Below are 20,179 nucleotides of genomic sequence, written 5' to 3'. Positions count from 1 at the left end.
TAGGGTTGTGCTATGGCTAGGGTTGTGCTAAGATTAGGGTTGTGCTAGGGTTGGGGTTGTATTAGGGTTGGGGTTAGGATTGTGTTGGGGTTAAGATTTTTTCAAAAGCAAAAAAAAAAATGATGATATGGCAACTAGTGTTGAGCGCAACTGCTCACTACTTGAGTTTGCATCGGGTGTTCGGTCATGCACCGAGTATCGCGGGTGCTCGAGTGACATGTTCGAGTCTCCGCCCCATATGTTTCGCTGCTGTTATACAGCCAAAAAAACCTTGCAGAAATTGCCTGCCACGCACGAGCGGTCCCTGCATGTTTTTTTTGGGTGTCTAACAACCGTGAAACGTGGGACGGGGACTCGAGCACCTGAGTACCCAATGCAAACTCAAGTAGCAAGCACTTGCGTTCAAGACTAATGACAACTTATTCAATATAATGACCTAATGTTATCAAATTCTATGTTGTACCTCTGGGTTCAAAATGTTCACTATACCCCTTGATAAAATCCTTGAGGGGTATAGTTTCCAAAATGGGGTCACTTGTGGGGAGTTGCCATTGTTTTGGCACATCAGGGGCTCTCCAAACGCGACATCGCGCCCGCTCTTGATTCCAGCCAATTTTGTGTTCAAAAAGTCACACAGTGCCCCTTCCCTTCTGAACCCTGCCTTCCGCCCAAACAGCGTATTTTCCCCACATATGTGGTATCGGTGTACTCAGGAGAAATTGCTCAACAGTTTTTTGGGTTCATTTTCTCCTCTTACCCGTGAAAATAAAAAAATTGGGGCTAAAAGATCATTTTTGTGGAAAAAGTTAGATTCTTTTATTTTCACGACTCTATGTTATAAACTTCTGTGTAGCACCTGAGGGTTCAGGGTGCTCACCACACATCTAGAAAAGTTCTTTGACGGGTCTCGTTTCTAAAATGGGGACAGTTGTGGGCTCTTTTCACTGTTTAGGCACATCAGGGACTCTCCAGATGCGACATGGTGTCCGCTAATTATTCAAGCAAATTTTACATTCAAAAAGTCAAATGGCGCTCCTTCCCTTCTGAACCCTGCTGTGTGCCCAAACAATGGTTTTCCCCAACATATGGAGTATCAGCATGCTCAGGAGAAATTACACAACAAATTTTGTGGTCCATTTTTTCCTGTTACCCTAGCAAAAATAAATAAATTTGGGTCTAAAGTAACATTTTTGTGAAAAAAAGTTAAATGTTCATTGTTTTCTTCCATATTGCAAAAAATCCTGTGAAGCACCTGAAGGGTTAATAAGCTTCTTGAATGTGGTTTTGAGCACCTTGAGGGGTGCAGTTTTTATAATGTTGTCACTTTCGGCCCCTGTCATAAAGGCCCTTCAAAGTCACTTCAAATGTGATGTGATCTCTAAAAAAATGGTTTTGTACATTTTGTTGGAAAAATGAGAAATCGCTGGTCAACTTTTACTCTTATAACTTCCTAACCAAAAAAATGTTAGTTCCAAAATTGTGCTGATGTAAAGTAGACATGTGGGAAATGTTATTTATTAACTTTTTGGTGTGACATATCTCTCTGATTTAAGGGCATGAAAATTTCAAAATTTTTGCCAAATTTCCTATTTTTTCACAAAGTATCGCAAGTAGTGTTGAGCGATACCTTCCGATATCAGGAAATATCGTATCGGATATGGCCGATTCCGATACCGGAAACCAATGCAAGTCAATGGGACAGAAATATCGGAATGAAAATAAACCCTTTCTTTCCTTGTAGGTTAATTCTACATGAAGTAAAACAACTAAGAATAATGTAGAATGTATTATGCGAAAAGCCGGCAATTCATCAGCGCATATGACGCGCCCCCTGGGCCAGTGTTGTTTGGGGGATACCCGGAGCCGGATCAGATGGGGGTTGTAGTCTCCGAGTGGCAGTGACCCGGTCCGTGCCCAGGGTGTCAAACTCCGTGTGTGGCAGTCTTTACAGATGTTGTTAGTGTTCTTAGTGTCGACTACGCCACCCGTTGATTTGCGGTCAAAAGGCCGCCGCTGCAGCAGGGTCCGCTGAGGCTGGTGGTATGTGTGCAGCTATGATAGCATAACCCCCAACAGGAGGGGTATAGCCTCAGGGGGTCAGGTGTAGAGGATGGTGGTAGTGGTGGTGCAGTGTGGATGGTAAGAAGACTCAGAGTCGGGCTGTGCAGTTCAGGGTTTTTACTTACTGCTGTTCTGTTGGTCACTCTGGCCTTGAGTGACCGCCCGAGCCATGCTGCGTCCACCAGGTCCTGGACTCGGCCAACCCCCAAGCAATTCTGGAGCGTGGTCCTGAGCTCCCTTTCTGACTGTCCTCTCTACTGGCCTTTCCCACCAGGGGTCCACTTATGTCCGGCTCCCTCGGGCCTCTTGGTGGGTGCACCTCTTCGGGGTTCCCTGACCCTATACCTGGTGTGCCTTCCTTGTGGACTTGGTGAGGGGCTGCTCCACATGTAATGTCGCAGCCTCCGGTTCTTAGTTGAGGGTTGTTTCTTTCCTCCACTAATTTGGGATCCGGTTCCCTTGCGTGCCAACCCTTCACCCTTCTGGTCTAATTCTGGGTTCTTGGGGTTCCTTCTTCTTCCCCTCTGGGTCCTTCTCTTCTCCTCTCTCTCTTCTCTCTGCAGGCGCTCCTGGACCTCTCTCAGGACTGACTGACTCTCTACAGAAGACTGACTGACCCTGATCTAAGATGGTTCCCACCTTATATACTCCCTCTATGTGTGAGCTCAGGTGACCAGCACCCAATGAGCTCCTAGCATTACCCAGACTGCTCCCCCTATCTGCCCCTACACTACTGGGATGTTCCACCCCCCTCCCACTCCAGCCAGGGACAGACACTGTCGTACCTGCACATATACCTAGTGGGAGTACCATCGGTCTGTCCCTCGGAAATGGGATGTATGTAGTGTATGCAGCTAACTGAGCTCAGTTCCACACTCCATCCTTACCCGGGAGTGGAATATCACACCTCTGGCTTGAGGTGCAATACCCCTGTAGCAGCCGAATCCTCAGGGTGCTACATTCCCCCCTGGTAAATCACAGCACGTCCTCGGGCTGTAAGAGAACAAAACATCCACAAACATACAAAATTTTATTTTCAAAAACATAAACATATAAAACACTATAAACACTTTCAGCAGCATAAACTTTTTCTTGTTCCTCCGGCCACGGTGCGACTTGTGACCGGGTAAAGTGCCACAGTCTCTGGTAGAAAAACAACAGTTTCCTATAAAACCGGTAGGGGGCGCCTTAGAAAGCGCAACTATATACAAAGGGGAATATGGCCGCTCTCAGTCCTCGGCCAATGGGGAAGAGGAATGGCTGTTCACAGTCCTCAGCCTGTTGGGGGATAGGGACACACGGGTACATTTCACTGGTCCCAACGGGGACTATATTTTAAACTATTAACTGTTCTTGTACCCCGATGGGTAACTATTTTACAGTTTCACGATACCGTACTCTAATGACGGCGTCCTCCTGTTCCTTCTTTGTCTTCAGACCCGTCCGGTCCTCTTGCTCCTCCTCACACCGCAGCTCCTCCTCCGTCAGGCGATGTACATGGAGGGCGTAGGGTCCTTTGGCACACTTGTGCCGGGTGAACGTGACCTCGTCCCCTATGTACAGGTCACGACCTCTGTGTCCCTCCGGCAGATGGCTTTCTACGTCTCTGCGGGTTACAAAGACGTCGCCGGGGGTATGATGGTCTCTTATGAAGCCCCACCCATGCTGCAGGTTGAATTTAATCACAGTCCCGATGGTACGGGGACCATGAGCTGCACGGGGGTTCCTCCTGGTCCGGCTCTTCTGCCCTGCGCTCTGTTCCTGCAGCCGCTGCTCACGGATCCGCCTCTCTTTCCGCTCTTGCTCGAAGGCTGCCAACTGCTGGCGGCAGCACTCCACTCGCTCTGCTGCGGCTGCCCGCGTTTCTTGAGTGAACCCCATGAGGTCTCCTCCGGTGGGGTCCCACTCGAATTGTGCTTCTTCTAGCGGGAGCGGGATTCTCCTGACGGGCTTCGGAGCCGGAATCAGGGGCTCGCACAGGGGCCTTGCTCTTTGGAGTTCCAGTTCGTAGTACTCCTGGGGCCATACAAAGGGCTGCCCATCCGGGCACGTGTGCTGGGCAAATAGATCTTCACCCAGGTGCGGCACTCGAGATGTTGAGGGCGCGTTGATGGTAGCGGCGCCCGGGTCGACCAGGCCTTGCGACCAGGCTTGGGGCACCCTAAAGGTAAAAGGCACCGTAAGGACGGCGGCGCCCGGGGGTACTCGGCCCTGCGACAAGGCCGGTGGCTCCGCGGAGGTAGGGGGCGCTGTTGGAATTGCGGCGCCCGGAGGTACTAGACCTTGCGACCAGGCCAATGGTATTTCCTGCTTCGCCGCGCTCAGGGTTGAGGCGCGTGACGTCACAGGGGTCGCGGACGTGGCTTCTGCTTGAGGCCTAGTCTGGCACGGTGACGATGCAGCGACGGGCACGGCAGGGGGAATTTCGGGCTCTGCGACGGGGAGCTGGGACAGGTACACGGTTTCTCGGCTCGGGGTAGAGACGTCCCCTTTACCTGCCTCCGTCCGTTCAGCTCCCTTCTCGGCGCCGTCTCCGGCCTTCATTCCTCCTGCGCCATCCTCAGAGGCGGTCTGTCTCCTCGTCTCGGGTGGCGTGCTCCGCCGACGGGTTCCGGTCTGCTGGGCCATCTCTCGGCTCCACTCCGTCAGCGTGTCTTACTGCACCTGGGCCATCCTCCGTGCGAGGCCCTCCAGCGCGGTCTGTGCACACTCCCGGTCTCGGGGGAGCTGTGCTAGGATCTCCACTAAGCCTAGTGGGGTTGTTGCTTGCAGCAGGCTCCTGACCACTGGGTCGGTGCTGCCTGTCTCTCCCTCCATCTCCGGGTACGCTCTCTCTGGACTCCTCTCCAGACTTCTTGTCTCCGGGTGCGCTCTCTCCAGACTCCTCCAGGCTGCACCCATCTTCGCTCCTTTGTTCTGTCTCCGCCCACATTGAGGGTGGTCCCGGGGCAACTTAGTGATTGTCAGTTCCAGGGGCAGTTCTCTCACGCTGATGGACACTTCCAGCATCACAGTCTCTGTTGGTGGGCGCGGTTTCCGCTTTTGGCGCCATTCTTCGACCTGGCCCACGATGGGAGGTGGCCTTTTGCCACCCTCTGGCACGCCCATAATGGCGTCCGCTCTTCCAAGGCGGGAAATCTTTGGAAATGGCGGGAATCGTCTCCCAGTGGCGGGAAACTCCATGGATGGCGGGAAAAAGCTGCAAATGGCGGACAACCGGCGGGAAACGACCTGTGATGGGGTCCGTTGGCGGGGACCCTCCGGAACCGGCGGGAGACTTCTTTTTGAGGTAACGGTGAACTTTTCTTCAGGCACGCAGTACCCGGTTGTTGCGGGCACGTTATCCTGCCGACTACGCCAAAGTTGACGCGCCCCCTGGGCCAGTGTTGTTTGGGGGATACCCGGAGCCGGATCAGATGGGAGTTGTAGTCTCCGAGTGGCGGTGACCCGGTCCGTGCCCAGGGTGTCAAACTCCGTGTGTGGCAGTCTTTACAGATGTTGTTAGTGTTCTTAGTGTCGACTACGCCACCCGTTGATTTGCGGTCAAAAGGCCGCCGCTGCAGCAGGGTCCGCTGAGGCTGGTGGTATGTGTGCAGCTATGATAGCATAACCCCCAACGGGAGGGGTATAGCCTCAGGGGGTCAGGTGTAGAGGATGGTGGTAGTGGTGGTGCAGTGTGGATGGTAAGAAGACTCAGAGTCGGGCTGTGCAGTTCAGGGTTTTTACTTACTGCTGTTCTGTTGGTCACTCTGGCCTTGAGTGACCGCCCGAGCCGTGCTGCGTCCACCAGGTCCTGGACTCGGCCAACCCCCAAGCAATTCTGGAGCGTGGTCCTGAGCTCCCTTTCTGACTGTCCTCTCTACTGGCCTTTCCCACCAGGGGTCCACTTATGTCCGGCTCCCTCGGGCCTCTTGGTGGGTGCACCTCTTCGGGGTTCCCTGACCCTATACCTGGTGTGCCTTCCTTGTGGACTTGGTGAGGGGCTGCTCCACATGTAATGTCGCAGCCTCCGGTTCTTAGTTGAGGGTTGTTTCTTTCCTCCACTAATTTGGGATCCGGTTCCCTTGCGTGCCAACCCTTCACCCTTCTGGTCTAATTCTGGGTTCTTGGGGTTCCTTCTTCTTCCCCTCTGGGTCCTTCTCTTCTCCTCTCTCTCTTCTCTCTGCAGGCGCTCCTGGACCTCTCTCAGGACTGACTGACTCTCTACAGAAGACTGACTGACCCTGATCTAAGATGGTTCCCACCTTATATACTCCCTCTATGTGTGAGCTCAGGTGACCAGCACCCAATGAGCTCCTAGCATTACCCAGACTGCTCCCCCTATCTGCCCCTACACTACTGGGATGTTCCACCCCCCTCCCACTCCAGCCAGGGACAGACACTGTCGTACCTGCACATATACCTAGTGGGAGTACCATCGGTCTGTCCCTCGGAAATGGGATGTATGTAGTGTATGCAGCTAACTGAGCTCAGTTCCACACTCCATCCTTACCCGGGAGTGGAATATCACACCTCTGGCTTGAGGTGCAATACCCCTGTAGCAGCCGAATCCTCAGGGTGCTACACATACACCGGTACTCGACAATTTACAACAGAAAGAATAGAGCTTCACACATAGATTAGATAGATAGAAACATGTCAGTCACATATATATGAAGTACAGTGACAGTGTTGCTTAATGTACTTGTCATTTAGTGCAAAGGATTTATTAAAAAAAAATTAGTGTTTTCATGCACTGTCTCTTTAAGAAAGCCGGCCGGCAATTCAGCATCTGTACCCGACAATTTAGAATAGAAGGAATAGAGAATCATACATAGATTAGATAGATAGAAACATGTCAGTCACATATATATGAAGTACAGTGACAGTGTTGCTTACTGTACTTGTCATTTAGTGTTAAAATAAAGGATTTATTAAAAAAAAAATTGGCGTGGGGCTCCCCTTAATTTTAGTCTCTAGCGGAGGTTAAGCAGACGGCTGGGGCAGATGTTTGAAGTCTGGGAAGGGGGTAATACCCACAGAGCTTCCCAGGCTACTAATATCAGCCCCCAGCTGAATATGTAGCACCCTGAGGATTCGGCTGCTACAGGAGTATTGCACCTCAACCCAGAGGTGTGATATTCCACTCCCGGGTAAGGAAGGAGTGTGGAACTGAGCTCAGATAGACTGCATGCACTACATACATCCCATTCCAGAGGAGCAGGCCGACGGTACTCCCACTTAGAAATGTGCAGGTACAACCGAGCCTGTTCCTGGCTGGAGTGGGAGGGGGGTGGTACATCCCATGTAGTGTAGGGGCAGATAGGGGGAGCAGTCTGGGTAGTGTTAGGAGCTCATTGGGTGCTGGTCACCTGAGCTCACACATAGAGGGATATATAAGGAGGGCACCAGCTTAGATCAGGGTCAGACGCTGAGAACAAGTCAGTTGGAGAGAGAGAAGGAAACAGCAGCCCTGGAGAGAGAGAGAGGAGAAAGAAAGAGAAAGACCCAGAGGGGGAAGACTGAAGGGACCCAAGAACCCAAATTAGAGCACCGGGTGAGGAGTCAGCAAGAGGGTACCGGAACCCAAGCTGGTGGGGGCAAAAACATCCCTAGCCAGAGACCGGAGGCTGTGGGCAGCATCTGCCACGGCCACCCACTACATCCACCCTGAAGGCATACCACATGGAGGGTCAGGGAACCTAAGGCCAAGGGTTGCCCAACAGAAGGCCCGAGGGAGCTGGACCTAGGTGGATCACTGGTGGGGACGGCTGAAGAAAGGACAGAGGGAGAGCTCAGGGCCACGCTCCGGACTTGTTTGGGGGTTGGCCGGATCCAGGACCTGGTGGACGCAGCACGGCTCGGGTGGTCACTAACAGCTGGAGTGACCGAAACATCAGCAGTAAGTAAACTCCCTTAACTGCACAACCCGAGTCTGTCTTCATTGCCGGCTGCACCGCACCACCACAACCCCCATCCTCTGCGCCTGTCCCCTCTGAGGCTATACCCCTCCCGTTGGGGGTTATCCCACCAAGCTGCACATCCACCATCAGCCTCAGCGGACCCTGCTGCAGCGGCGGCCACAGTGACCGCATTACAACGGGTGGCGTAGTCGACACAAAAGAACTCTTATAACATCAGTAAGGACTGCCACATAACACTTAGCTTGACGCCCTGGGCACGGGACCGGGTCACAGCCGCTCGGAGACTACAACCCCCCATCTGATCCGGTGCCGGGTATTCCCCTCAAAAAGGAATATGTCCCAGGGGGCGCGTCAACTTTGGCGTAGTCGGCAGGATTCCGTGCCCGCAACACCCGGGTACTGCGTGCCTGAAGAAAAGTGCAAGTTTACCTCAGAAAGAAGTCTCCCGCCGGTTCCGGAGGGTCCACGCCATCGGACTCCATCACCAGTCGTTTCCCGCCGATTGTCCGCCATTTCCAGCTTGTTCCCGCCATCTGCAGAGTTTCCCGCCACTGGGAAGCGATTCCCGCCAAAACCGCAGATTTCCCGCCTTGGAAGAGCAGCGGACGCCATTATGGGCGTGCCAAAGGAGGGCAGGAGGCCACCTCCCATCGTGGGCCAGGACAGGAAATGGCGCCAAAAGTGGAAACCGCCCCCACCAACAGAGACTGTGATGCTGGAGGTGTCTGTCAGCGTGAAAGAACTCCCCCTGGAGCTGACAGTCACCGAGTTGCCCCGGGACCGCCCTCGAAGTGGGAGGAGACGAAAGAAAAGAGAAAAGATGGGTGTCGCTTGGAGCAGTCTGGAGCGAGCGCACCCGGAGGCAAGAGGTCTAACAAGGAGTAGCGGAGAAGCTCACCCGGAGATGGAAAGAGAGCAGAACAGCACCGGCCCGCTGGCCAGGAGTCTGCTAGAGACCGAGGAAGGAGGGCAGAGCAGCACCGGCCCGCTGGCCAGGAGCCTGCCGGAAGCAGAGCAGAGCAGCACCGACCCGATGGTCAGGAGCCTGCTAGAGTCCACAACCCCGCTAGGTCTAGCGGAGATCCTAGCGCAGCTCCCCCGAGACCGGGAGTGTGCACAAACAGCCCTGGAGGGCCTCGCACGGAGGATGGCCCGGGTACAGCGGGAGATACTGGCGGAGTGGAGCCGGGAGATGACCCAGCAAGCTGAGACCAGTCAACGGAGCACGCTACCCTGGAAGAGGAAGCAGACCGCCTCTGAGGATGGCGCGGGAGGACCCAAGGCCGGAGACGGCGCCGAGAAGGGAGCCGAACGCATGGAGGCAGGTAAAGGGGACGCCTATACCCCAAGCCGTGACACCGCTTACCTGCCCCAGCTCCCCGTCGCAGAGCCCGAAAGTCCCCCTGCTGTGCCCGTAGCCGCCAGGTCACCGCCATGGACTAGGCCCCGACCGGAAGCCGCCGCAGCGACCCCTGTGACGTCACGCGCCTCGACCCGGAGCGTGACAAAGCAGGAAATACCACCAGCCTGGTCGCAAGGCCTAGTACCCCCGGGCGCCGCATCACCAACAGCGCCCCCTACCTCCGCGGAGCCTCCGGCCTGGCCGCAAGGCCAGGTAGCCCAGGGCGCCGCCGTATTAACGGTGCCCTTCACCTTCCAGGTGCCCCAGGCCTGGCCGCAAGGCCTGGGCAACCCGGGCGCCACCACCACCGCGCCCGCGCCCGTAATACCAAGAGTGCCGCATCTGGGAGGAGTCAGAGGACCCGGACGGGTCTGAAGCAACACCATATCAAGAAAGAGCAGGAGGAAGACGCCGTTGAGTGCGGCCGAGAAGTGATGTAAATAGTTACCCAATCGGGGTATAAAGGAACTGAAACTGGAACTGTTGCTGCTGCTAAAATAGTCCCCGTTGGGACCAGTGAACAGTTTAACCCGTGTGTCCCCTACCCAAACCAGGCTGAGGACTGTGAGCAGCCATTCCCTTTCCCCTCCTTACCTGGCCGAGGACTGAGAACGGCCAAATTCCCCTGTACATAGTTGCGCTTTCTAAAGCGCCCCCTACCGGTTTTATAGGAGAAACCATTTTTCTAGAAAGACTGTCGCACTTTTCCCGGACACACGTTGCACAGTGTCCGGAGGAGGAACCTGAAACCAGAGACGACGAGAATGTTTATATGAAAAAGTTTTATATATATATAATGTTTTATATGTTTTATATGTTCATATAAAAATTTTGTATGTTTTGGTGTTTTTGTCTTTACAGCCCGAGGACGTGCTGTGATTTACCAGGGGGGAATGTAGCACCCTGAGGATTCGGCTGCTACAGGAGTATTGCACCTCAACCCAGAGGTGTGATATTCCACTCCCGGGTAAGGAAGGAGTGTGGAACTGAGCTCAGATAGACTGCATGCACTACATACATCCCATTCCAGAGGAGCAGGCCGACGGTACTCCCACTTAGAAATGTGCAGGTACAACCGAGCCTGTTCCTGGCTGGAGTGGGAGGGGGGTGGTACATCCCATGTAGTGTAGGGGCAGATAGGGGGAGCAGTCTGGGTAGTGTTAGGAGCTCATTGGGTGCTGGTCACCTGAGCTCACACATAGAGGGATATATAAGGAGGGCACCAGCTTAGATCAGGGTCAGACGCTGAGAACAAGTCAGTTGGAGAGAGAGAAGGAAACAGCAGCCCTGGAGAGAGAGAGAGGAGAAAGAAAGAGAAAGACCCAGAGGGGGAAGACTGAAGGGACCCAAGAACCCAAATTAGAGCACCGGGTGAGGAGTCAGCAAGAGGGTACCGGAACCCAAGCTGGTGGGGGCAAAAACATCCCTAGCCAGAGACCGGAGGCTGTGGGCAGCATCTGCCACGGCCACCCACTACATCCACCCTGAAGGCATACCACATGGAGGGTCAGGGAACCTAAGGCCAAGGGTTGCCCAACAGAAGGCCCGAGGGAGCTGGACCTAGGTGGATCACTGGTGGGGACGGCTGAAGAAAGGACAGAGGGAGAGCTCAGGGCCACGCTCCGGACTTGTTTGGGGGTTGGCCGGATCCAGGACCTGGTGGACGCAGCACGGCTCGGGTGGTCACTAACAGCTGGAGTGACCGAAACATCAGCAGTAAGTAAACTCCCTTAACTGCACAACCCGAGTCTGTCTTCATTGCCGGCTGCACCGCACCACCACAACCCCCATCCTCTGCGCCTGTCCCCTCTGAGGCTATACCCCTCCCGTTGGGGGTTATCCCACCAAGCTGCACATCCACCATCAGCCTCAGCGGACCCTGCTGCAGCGGCGGCCACAGTGACCGCATTACAACGGGTGGCGTAGTCGACAAAAAAGAACTCTTATAACATCAGTAAGGACTGCCACATAACACTTAGCTTGACGCCCTGGGCACGGGACCGGGTCACAGCCGCTCGGAGACTACAACCCCCCATCTGATCCGGTGCCGGGTATTCCCCTCAAAAAGGAATATGTCCCAGGGGGCGCGTCAAATACATAGCCTTTACTAGCTATTAAAATGGGGGACCCCCCCCAAAAAATGACGTGGGGTCCCCCCTAATTTAATAGCTAGCAAAGGCTAGGCAGACAGCTGGGGGCTGATATTAATAGCCCAGGAAGGGAGCCATGAATATTGGCCCCCTCCCAGGCTAGAAACACCAGCCGTCAGCCGCCCCAGAAATGGCGCATCCATAGCATGCACCAATTCTGGCACTTAGCCTCGCTCTTCCCACTGCCCTGTAGCGGTGGCAGTGGGGTAATAGGGTTGGGGTTGATGTCAGCTTATAATACCAGCTGACATCAAGCCCAGGTTAGTAATGGAGAGGCGTCTATAAGACACCCCCATTACTAACCCCATAGTCAAAGTTAAAAAAAAAAACACAAACACCCAGAATAAAGTCCTTTAATTGAAATAAACACACAATTCTTTATTGTTCTAAATTAAACCATACTTACCGTCACGCCCATTCCAGCTGAAGCCAACGATCTCCTGCAATAAAAGTAAAATAATAAAGCAACATCATCCTTACCTTTCCATGGTTCCCACGACAGCTTCAGCTCTGCTACATCGAGATGACAGGCTGGACCGCAGCAGAACGCTGCCATCCAGCCTGTCATCCCGCAGACACTGAGAAGCGCAGGCATGCTTGCGCTCCTCAGTGTCTCTCTGTGACGGCATCCAGATGAGCCAACAATGAACTCAGCTCACCTCATGCACGTCACTGACAGCGTGGGAGAATTCTCCTGCACTCAGCGCTTCAGCGTGAGAATTTTCCCACGCTGTCAGTGACGTGCATGAGGTGAGGTCATGTCCAATGAACTCAACTCACCTCATGCACGTCACTGACAGCGTGGGAGAATTCTCACGCTGAAGCGCTGAGTGCAGGAGAATTTTCCCACGCTGTCAGTGACGTGCATGAGGTGAGCTGAGTTCATTGGACATGAACTCGGCTCATCTGGATGACGTCACAGAGAGACACTGAGGAGCGCAAGCATGCCTGCGCTTCTCAGTGTCTGCGGGATGACAGGCTGGATGGCAGCGTTCTGTTGCGGTCCAGCCTGTCATCTCGATGTAGCAGAGCTGAAGCTGTCGTGGGATCCATGGGAAGGTAAGGATGAGGTTGGTTTATTATTTTTCTTTTATTGCAGGAGATCGTTGGCTTCAGCTGGAATGGGCGTGATGGTAAGTATGGTTTAATTTAGAACAATAAAGAATTGTGTCTTTATTTCAATTAAAGGACTTTATTCTGGGTGTTGTGTTTTTTTTAAATACTTTACTAGAAATTCATGGTGGTCATGTCTAATATTGGCGTGACCCCATGAATTTCGGGCTTAGGGCCAGCTGATAATGCCAAGCTGGCCTTAACCCCTTTATTACCCAGTGAGCCACCGCACCAGGGCCCTGGATGAGTTGGGTACAGCGCCAGAAGATGGCGCTTCTATGAACGCGCCATTTTCCGGGGCGGCTGGGTGGGGCCCAGAAAGCTTGGGCCTCCCTGCGCTGCAGATTCCAGCCCCCAGCAACCTATTTGTACCTGGCTGGACACAAAAATAGGGCGAAGCTCCACGTATTTTTTTTTTTAATTATTTCATGAAATTCATGAAATAATTAAGAAAAAAAGGGCTTCCCTATATTGTTGTGTCATGAATTTCCTGAAATAATTAAAAAAAAATTGACGTGGGGCTTCGCACTATATTTGTGTCCAGCCAGGTACAGCAGGCAGGAACGGGCTGCCCCCAACCACCAGCTGCCTATTTGTACCTGGCCGGACACAACAATATCGGGAAGCCCTTTTTTTAAAAAAAATATTTCATGAAATAATTAAAAAAAAAAATACGTGGGGCTTCTCCCTATTTATGTGTCCAGCCAGGTACAACTAGGCAGCTGGAATCTGCAGCGCAGGGAGACCCAAGCTTTCTGGGCCTCCCCCCCACTGCAAATTGCAGTCCGCAGCCACCCCAGAAAATGGCGCGTTCATAGAAGCTGGATGCTGTACCTGGCTGGCATACAAAAATATGGCAAAGCCCACGTCAAAATTTTTGGGAAAAATTAATTAAAAAATAAATAATAATTTAGGGACTGCATCTTTATTAACTCCTCAAATGTCATTTAGTGTTAAAATAAAGGATTTATTTTAAAAAAAAATTTGGCGTGGGATGCCCCATAATTTTAGTCTCTAGCGGAGGTTAAGCAGACGGCTGGGGCAGATGTTTGAAGCCTGGGAAGTGGGTAATACCCACGGAGCTTCCCAGACTACTAATATCAGCCCCCAGCTGGCAGGGGGTAATAGGGTTGGGGTCCATGTCAGCGCCAGCTGCCATGAAGCCCAGGTTAGTAATGATGGGCGTCTATAAGACACCCCCATTACTAACCTACAAAGTGTTAAAAATAAAAAACACACTACACCCAGAAAAAAATAATTTATTTGAAATAAAACACACCATTTTATTTAATTCTTAGTTTACTAAAAAAAAATAGTTACCTGTCCACGTTCCTGCGCTGATCTCCCATGCACAGCTGTCACATCTGGAGATGGTGACAGCTGTGCATGGCTGCTGTAAGTTCACACTGCTGGGAACACGTCCGCTCCCGGCAGCGGGAGCCACTGACTGAGGTCACCGGAGTGCATTCAGGCAGCGCAGCTCCGGAGACTTCCTTTACGGCACTGCTGTACCGTGGGAATTTCTCACGATACAGCAGGGCCGTAAAGGAGCTGACCGGAGCAGCGCTGCCTGAACTCCGGCAAACCCACTTATGCAATGACGGGGCTGCTTTACGGCCCCATCATTCTAGCGGCGGCAGCGGTTCAGAGCGGTCACATTCTATGTGGCAGCTCTAAACTGGAGATCATCGTGGGACACTCGTGGACTACTACGGAGGGGTAAGGATAAGGTTGTGGTTTATTATTTTATATTTTATTACAGGAGATCGATGGCTTCGGGGAATTAGGTGTCTAGGTGAGTATAGGAGTAGTTTTTTATTTTTTACTTTATTTTAGGTGGCGATCGGCGGGGACAGGTAATGTATAAACTAATTTATTGTAGGCAACCACTGGCCACCAATGAAATGTATTTAACATTTATTGGGGACACAGTAGGGCAATTTAAATAGCAGGATCAGGCTGATGGGAACTACTGCTCCCATCGAGCTGATCCTGCTGGCACGAGTGGACGGGGGACAGACATAGGCCGATGGGAGTAGTAGTGTCACATCGGCCTATGTCTGCCTGCACACACACACCCGCAGACATCGCACAGACACCGCACACACCCGCAGACATCGCGCAGACATCGCACAGACACCGCACACACTCGCAGACATCGCACAGACACCGCACACACCCGCAGACACCGCACACACCCACAGACACCCCACACACCGCGCACACCCGCACAGACACCCACACACACCAATCATGACAGGTCTGGGAGGTGAGGCTGACCTGTGCGACCGTGGAAAAGTTCATGTGAGTTCATGCAATGCAGTGAAGCATGAACTCACATGAACCCTCCGAGGGCACCGCGGCGACTTCAAATGAACAGCTGATCGGCATCACCTGATACCTCAGCTGTTCATTTGAAATAACCGGCGGGAAAGCGCAGCACAGAACGGGAAAGCCGGCGGTGAAGTCTTTTCACTGCCGGCTTCCCCGCCCGGGTCCTTCGCTCCCCGCTCCTTGGTGCTGCGCTCCCCGCCCGGTCCTAACTTACGATCGGGATGGGAGGTGGCGAGGGGAGCGGAGGATCGGGGTGGGAGACTGCGGGGAAGCAGTATGGGGCTGTGTGATTGTTTAAAAGCCGGCGACTTTTTACCGCCCGCCGGCTTTTAAACAATCAGGAGAATTCTCCCACGCTGGGATGGCATTCTGATGACAGGCTGGATCGCAGCTGAGCGCTGCCATCCAGCTTGCCATCCTTCAGAGACACTGCAGAGTGCAGGCATTATGCGAACTTCCGATTCCGGTATTCGATATTGTAAAAGTATCGGAATTAAGTATCGGAATTCCGATACCGCGAATATCGGCCGATACCCGATATTTCAGTATCGGAATGCTCAACACTAATCGCAAGTCATATCAAATAAACTGTATCACTCTCATGAAGTACAATATGTCACAAAAAAACAATCTCAGAATCAGTGGGATCCATTGAAGCGTTCCAGAGTTATTACATCATGAAGTGACAGTGGTCAGAATTGTAAAAATTGGCCTGGTCATCAACATGCAAACCACCTTCGGGGGTAAAGGGGTTAAGTTACCTTTTGGAGCAATTGGGGACATAATTGTCAGACTCAACCATGACTTTAACAATTTATTTTAAATTGGGTGAAATGTGAAGTCCTCTACCCACTCAAGACTGTTGTCTATCAAAGATCTGGGCTTAGGCGCTGCTTAATAGACTACATTCACCATCAATAATATTGGTCGTATTGTGTCATTTTTCCGATTTTGGGTCGAATCATTTTTTTAAACGTGAACTTCATGACTTTGTCATTCATCACCAACTTCATAGTAAATATTTTTTTCCTTAGGGCATAATGAAAGCCATAATTGACCTTTTCTTAACTACATGCCATTGTAGCACCCCGAGGGCTCGGCTGCTACAGGGGTATTGCACCTCGAACCAGAGGTGTGGTATTCCACTCCCGGGTAAGGATGGAGTGTGGACTAGAACTCAGTGAGCTGCATGCACCACATACATCCCATTTCCGGGGGACAGATCAACGGTACTCCTACCAGATAGATGTGCAGGTACGACAGCGTCTGTCCCTGGCTGGAGTGGGAGGGGGGGAGGAATATCCCAGTGGTGCAGGAGCAGAGAGGGGAGGGACTCTGGGCATAGGAAGGAGCCCATTGGTGGCTAGTCACCTGGGCTCGGGTGTCAGAGGGAGTATAAAAGGTGGGCACCATCTTAGGAGTTGAGTTCAGTCAGACAGAAAAAGAGGAGAAGAGTAGTGACAGGGAGCAGCAGCCCTGTCTGGGTGCTGCTCCTGAAGGGAGCAAGAGAGAGAAAGACAAGAGGAAAGGAACAAGGAACAAGGAAGGAATGGAACCTGGAGAAAGGCCCAGAGACATGAAGGAAGAGGGAACCCGAACACGCTAGGAGTCAGCGGGTGAAGGGTTGGCAGATCAGGGTACCGGATCCCGAACTGGTGGAGGCCACTTATCCTCAGCCAGGAACCGGAGGTCGTGGCCACGTCTTGGCGCGACCACTCACTACACTCACCACGAAGGCACGCCACATAGGGTCAGGGAAACCGGAGATAGGTTTCGCCACCAGAAGGCCCGAGGAAGCTGGACATGGGTGGGTCCCTAGTGGGGACGGCCAGAGAAAGGAACGGAGAAAGGAGTTCAAGGTCACACTCTGGAACTGCCTGGGGGTTGGTCGAGCCCCGTACCTGGTGGACGCAGCACGGCTCGGGTCGTCATCACCTGCAGGACTGACACTGATAACATCTGTGAGTAAAGCATTGAAAACTGCAATCAGTCTCTGTGTTCCATCGCACTACCAGCACTAAAGGTACCGGGACGTCCTTTCTATCACTCCCTTCACCCGCACCAGCTGTCCTGAGGCCATACCTCTCCCGTTGGGGGTTATACCACCATTGCTGCACACATACCACCGGCCTCAGCGGACTGTTCTGCAGCGGCGGCCTTGCGACCGCAAATCAACGGGTGGCGTAGTCGACACTTAAACAACATCTACAAAGACTGCCACACACTTAGTTTGACCACCCTGGGCACGGACCGGGTCCCCGCCACTCGGAGACTACTACCCCCATCGGATCCGGCTCCGGGTATTCCCCCGCGCACACGTGCGCCGCACTACAGCACTGGCCCAGGGGGCGCGTCAACTTTGGCGTAGTCGGCAGGATCTCGTGCCCGTAACCACCGGGTACTGCGTGCCTGAAAAAGAGACTTTTTACTTACCTGTGGTGAAGTTTCCCGCCGTCCGGAGTCGTTTCCCGCCATCCGGAGCCGATTCCCGCCATCCGACGCCATCTTCTGCCTTCTTCCCGCCATCCGTGGAGTTTTCCCGCCATTGGGCGCCATCTTGAGGACGCCGCGCGGGAAGAAGAGGGGTGTGGACTCCAAAAGCCCGCGAGAACTGAAGCCCCGCCTCACGTCCGGAAGTTGCGTAAGGTCCTGGAAGGAGCCCAGTGACGCCGACGTCACAGGAGCGCGACGGAAGGTCCTCAACCCTGACGATCCACTGCGGAGCCGCGGCCTACGGAAGAGGATCATCGCAAGGTAGGCCACGGTCCACTAAGGGGGAGGAGGATGTCGGATACGGAAGAGAGCTTCACCGCCACAGCCGCCATACCAGATTGCAGAGCTGCTAGCGGTGCTCCAGAAGGAAGAACCGGAGTACGCGCAGGCCGCGCTGGAAGAGCTGAACAGGAGGATGATCTGGGCGCAACGAGATGTGCTCGCCGGGTGGAAGGAGGAGTTGACCCGGCGCACGCTGACCTGCCAACCGGAGGTGCAGCCACCATCCAGCACCGCGTCGATCCCGAGAGGCAGCAGAAGCGGACCGGAGGCCGGGGACGACGCCGCGGGGGAGGCCGCAACGACAAGTAAGGGGAACGCCGTTACTCCGGGCCCTGAGGCCGCGGACCTGCCCCTACCTCCCGCCGCGGGACCCGAAGCTCTGGGTGCCGCACCGCCCACCGTACCTCCACCACCAGTAGTCAGCCCTCCAGCAGCAAGCTCTGCAGCGGAGCCTCGCCCTGAACCGTGCTCCCCAACACCGGGCACGATCAGAAAGTCACCGGCCTGGTTAAAAGGCCGAGTGCCCGCGGGCGCTGCACCCCAGCCGGGGCCCCCAGTCGTGCCATCATTGGGGAAAGACCTGTATGAGCAGCACACCTGCCCGGATGGGACACCATTCGTCTGGCCGCCTGAGTACACCAACCCCCGCTCCAGGAAGAGTCATCCCGTAGGAGCAAGGGCCCCAGATGAACCGCTAATCCCAGCTCCGGAGCCCGTGGACCTCTCTTCACCCCGCTGGAGGACGCCCAATTCGAGGGTGACCCCACTGGAGAAGACCTGATGGGGTTCACTCAGGAGACCCGGGCGGGCGCCGCCCGGCGCTATGAGACCTGCCGCCAACAACTGGCAACGTTTGAGCGGGAGCGGAGAGAGAGGAAAGTGAAGGAGGAGTGGCTCCACATTAAAAACGTGGAGCAGAAGACAAGGACCCGCCAGGACCCCCCCGTACAGCTCACGGTCCCCGAGTCACCGGGACTGTTGTTAACTTTCACATGGCATGTGGCTGGGGCATCATCTAAGACCCGAAGACCATAAGCCAGGTGTTTGTAAACAGGAGCGACGTAGAGTCCCACCTACCGGAGGGGCACAGTGGACGGGACCTGGTGCCTGGAGATACCGTCACCTATACCAGGCATAAGGGAGTGAAGGGGTGGTACGCCCTTCATGTCCACCGGGTCAAGGAAGAAGAGGAGCAATCGTACCAGGAGGAGGAGGAGAAAGAGGGCCCGGACGGGTCTGAACCTGAGGAAGAGAAAGGAGCGTGTGGAGCACACCGTTAATCGTAAACGGTAAAAGAGGAGATGTAAATAGTTACCCGACCGGGTATAAGGACTGTTGTGGGACTGTTTCCACTAAGAGTGTGGTCCCCGTTGGGACAGAAAGAGAACTGTTGCCTATTTTTGCCCTAATCCCTAACCTGACCGAGGACTGAGAGCGGTCATCCCTTCCCTCTACCTGGCCGAAGACTGAGAGCGGCCAGATCCCAAGATCCCAAGAACCCGAGAATTCAAGAATGTTTTATTTGAGAATGCCTTAATGTGAAATTTGATATGATGCCAAAGTTTTACATAGTGTTTTTGTAAAAGAGTTCCGGTGGCATTAGCCAGCTGTTGAGAAAACCTCCCATAAAGGGATGGATGAAAGTTGATGTGTTTTATGTGTACGTACACTTTAAAAATTGTTTTTACTCTATTTCAGCCCGAGGACGTGCTGTGGTTTACCAGGGGGGAATGTAGCACCCCGAGGGCTCGGCTGCTACAGGGGTATTGCACCTCGAACCAGAGGTGTGGTATTCCACTCCCGGGTAAGGATGGAGTGTGGACTAGAACTCAGTGAGCTGCATGCACCACATACATCCCATTTCCGGGGGACAGATCAACGGTACTCCCACCAGATAGATGTGCAGGTACGACAGCGTCTGTCCCTGGCTGGAGTGGGAGGGGGGGAGGAATATCCCAGTGGTGCAGGAGCAGAGAGGGGAGGGACTCTGGGCATAGGAAGGAGCCCATTGGTGGCTAGTCACCTGGGCTCGGGTGTCAGAGGGAGTATAAAAGGTGGGCACCATCTTAGGAGTTGAGTTCAGTCAGACAGAAAAAGAGGAGAAGAGTAGTGACAGGGAGCAGCAGCCCTGTCTGGGTGCTGCTCCTGAAGGGAGCAAGAGAGAGAAAGACAAGAGGAAAGGAACAAGGAACAAGGAAGGAATGGAACCTGGAGAAAGGCCCAGAGACATGAAGGAAGAGGGAACCCGAACACGCTAGGAGTCAGCGGGTGAAGGGTTGGCAGATCAGGGTACCGGATTCCGAACTGGTGGAGGCCACTTATCCTCAGCCAGGAACCGGAGGTCGTGGCCACGTCTTGGCGCGACCACTCACTACACTCACCACGAAGGCACGCCACATAGGGTCAGGGAAACCGGAGATAGGTTTCGCCACCAGAAGGCC

At 53.7% G+C, this 20,179-nt stretch overlaps 1 protein-coding gene across 1 annotated transcript in view; it reads right to left on the bottom strand.

The window, feature by feature from the left end:
• Nucleotides 1–20,179, bottom strand: part of LOC141264614 (macrophage mannose receptor 1-like) — a 203,872-nt gene that overhangs the window by 101,499 nt on the left and 82,194 nt on the right. The gene's annotated exons all lie outside the window — the stretch shown is intronic.

The sequence above is a fragment of the Phyllobates terribilis genome, unplaced genomic scaffold (genome assembly GCF_046119375.1).
Source record: "Phyllobates terribilis strain yellow unplaced genomic scaffold, ASM4611937v1 Scaffold_4__5_contigs__length_816908805, whole genome shotgun sequence".
Lineage (NCBI taxonomy): Eukaryota > Metazoa > Chordata > Amphibia > Anura > Dendrobatidae > Phyllobates > Phyllobates terribilis.
Note: the sequence above shows the minus strand (reverse complement) of the source record. Positions and strands in the feature narration are given on the sequence as shown.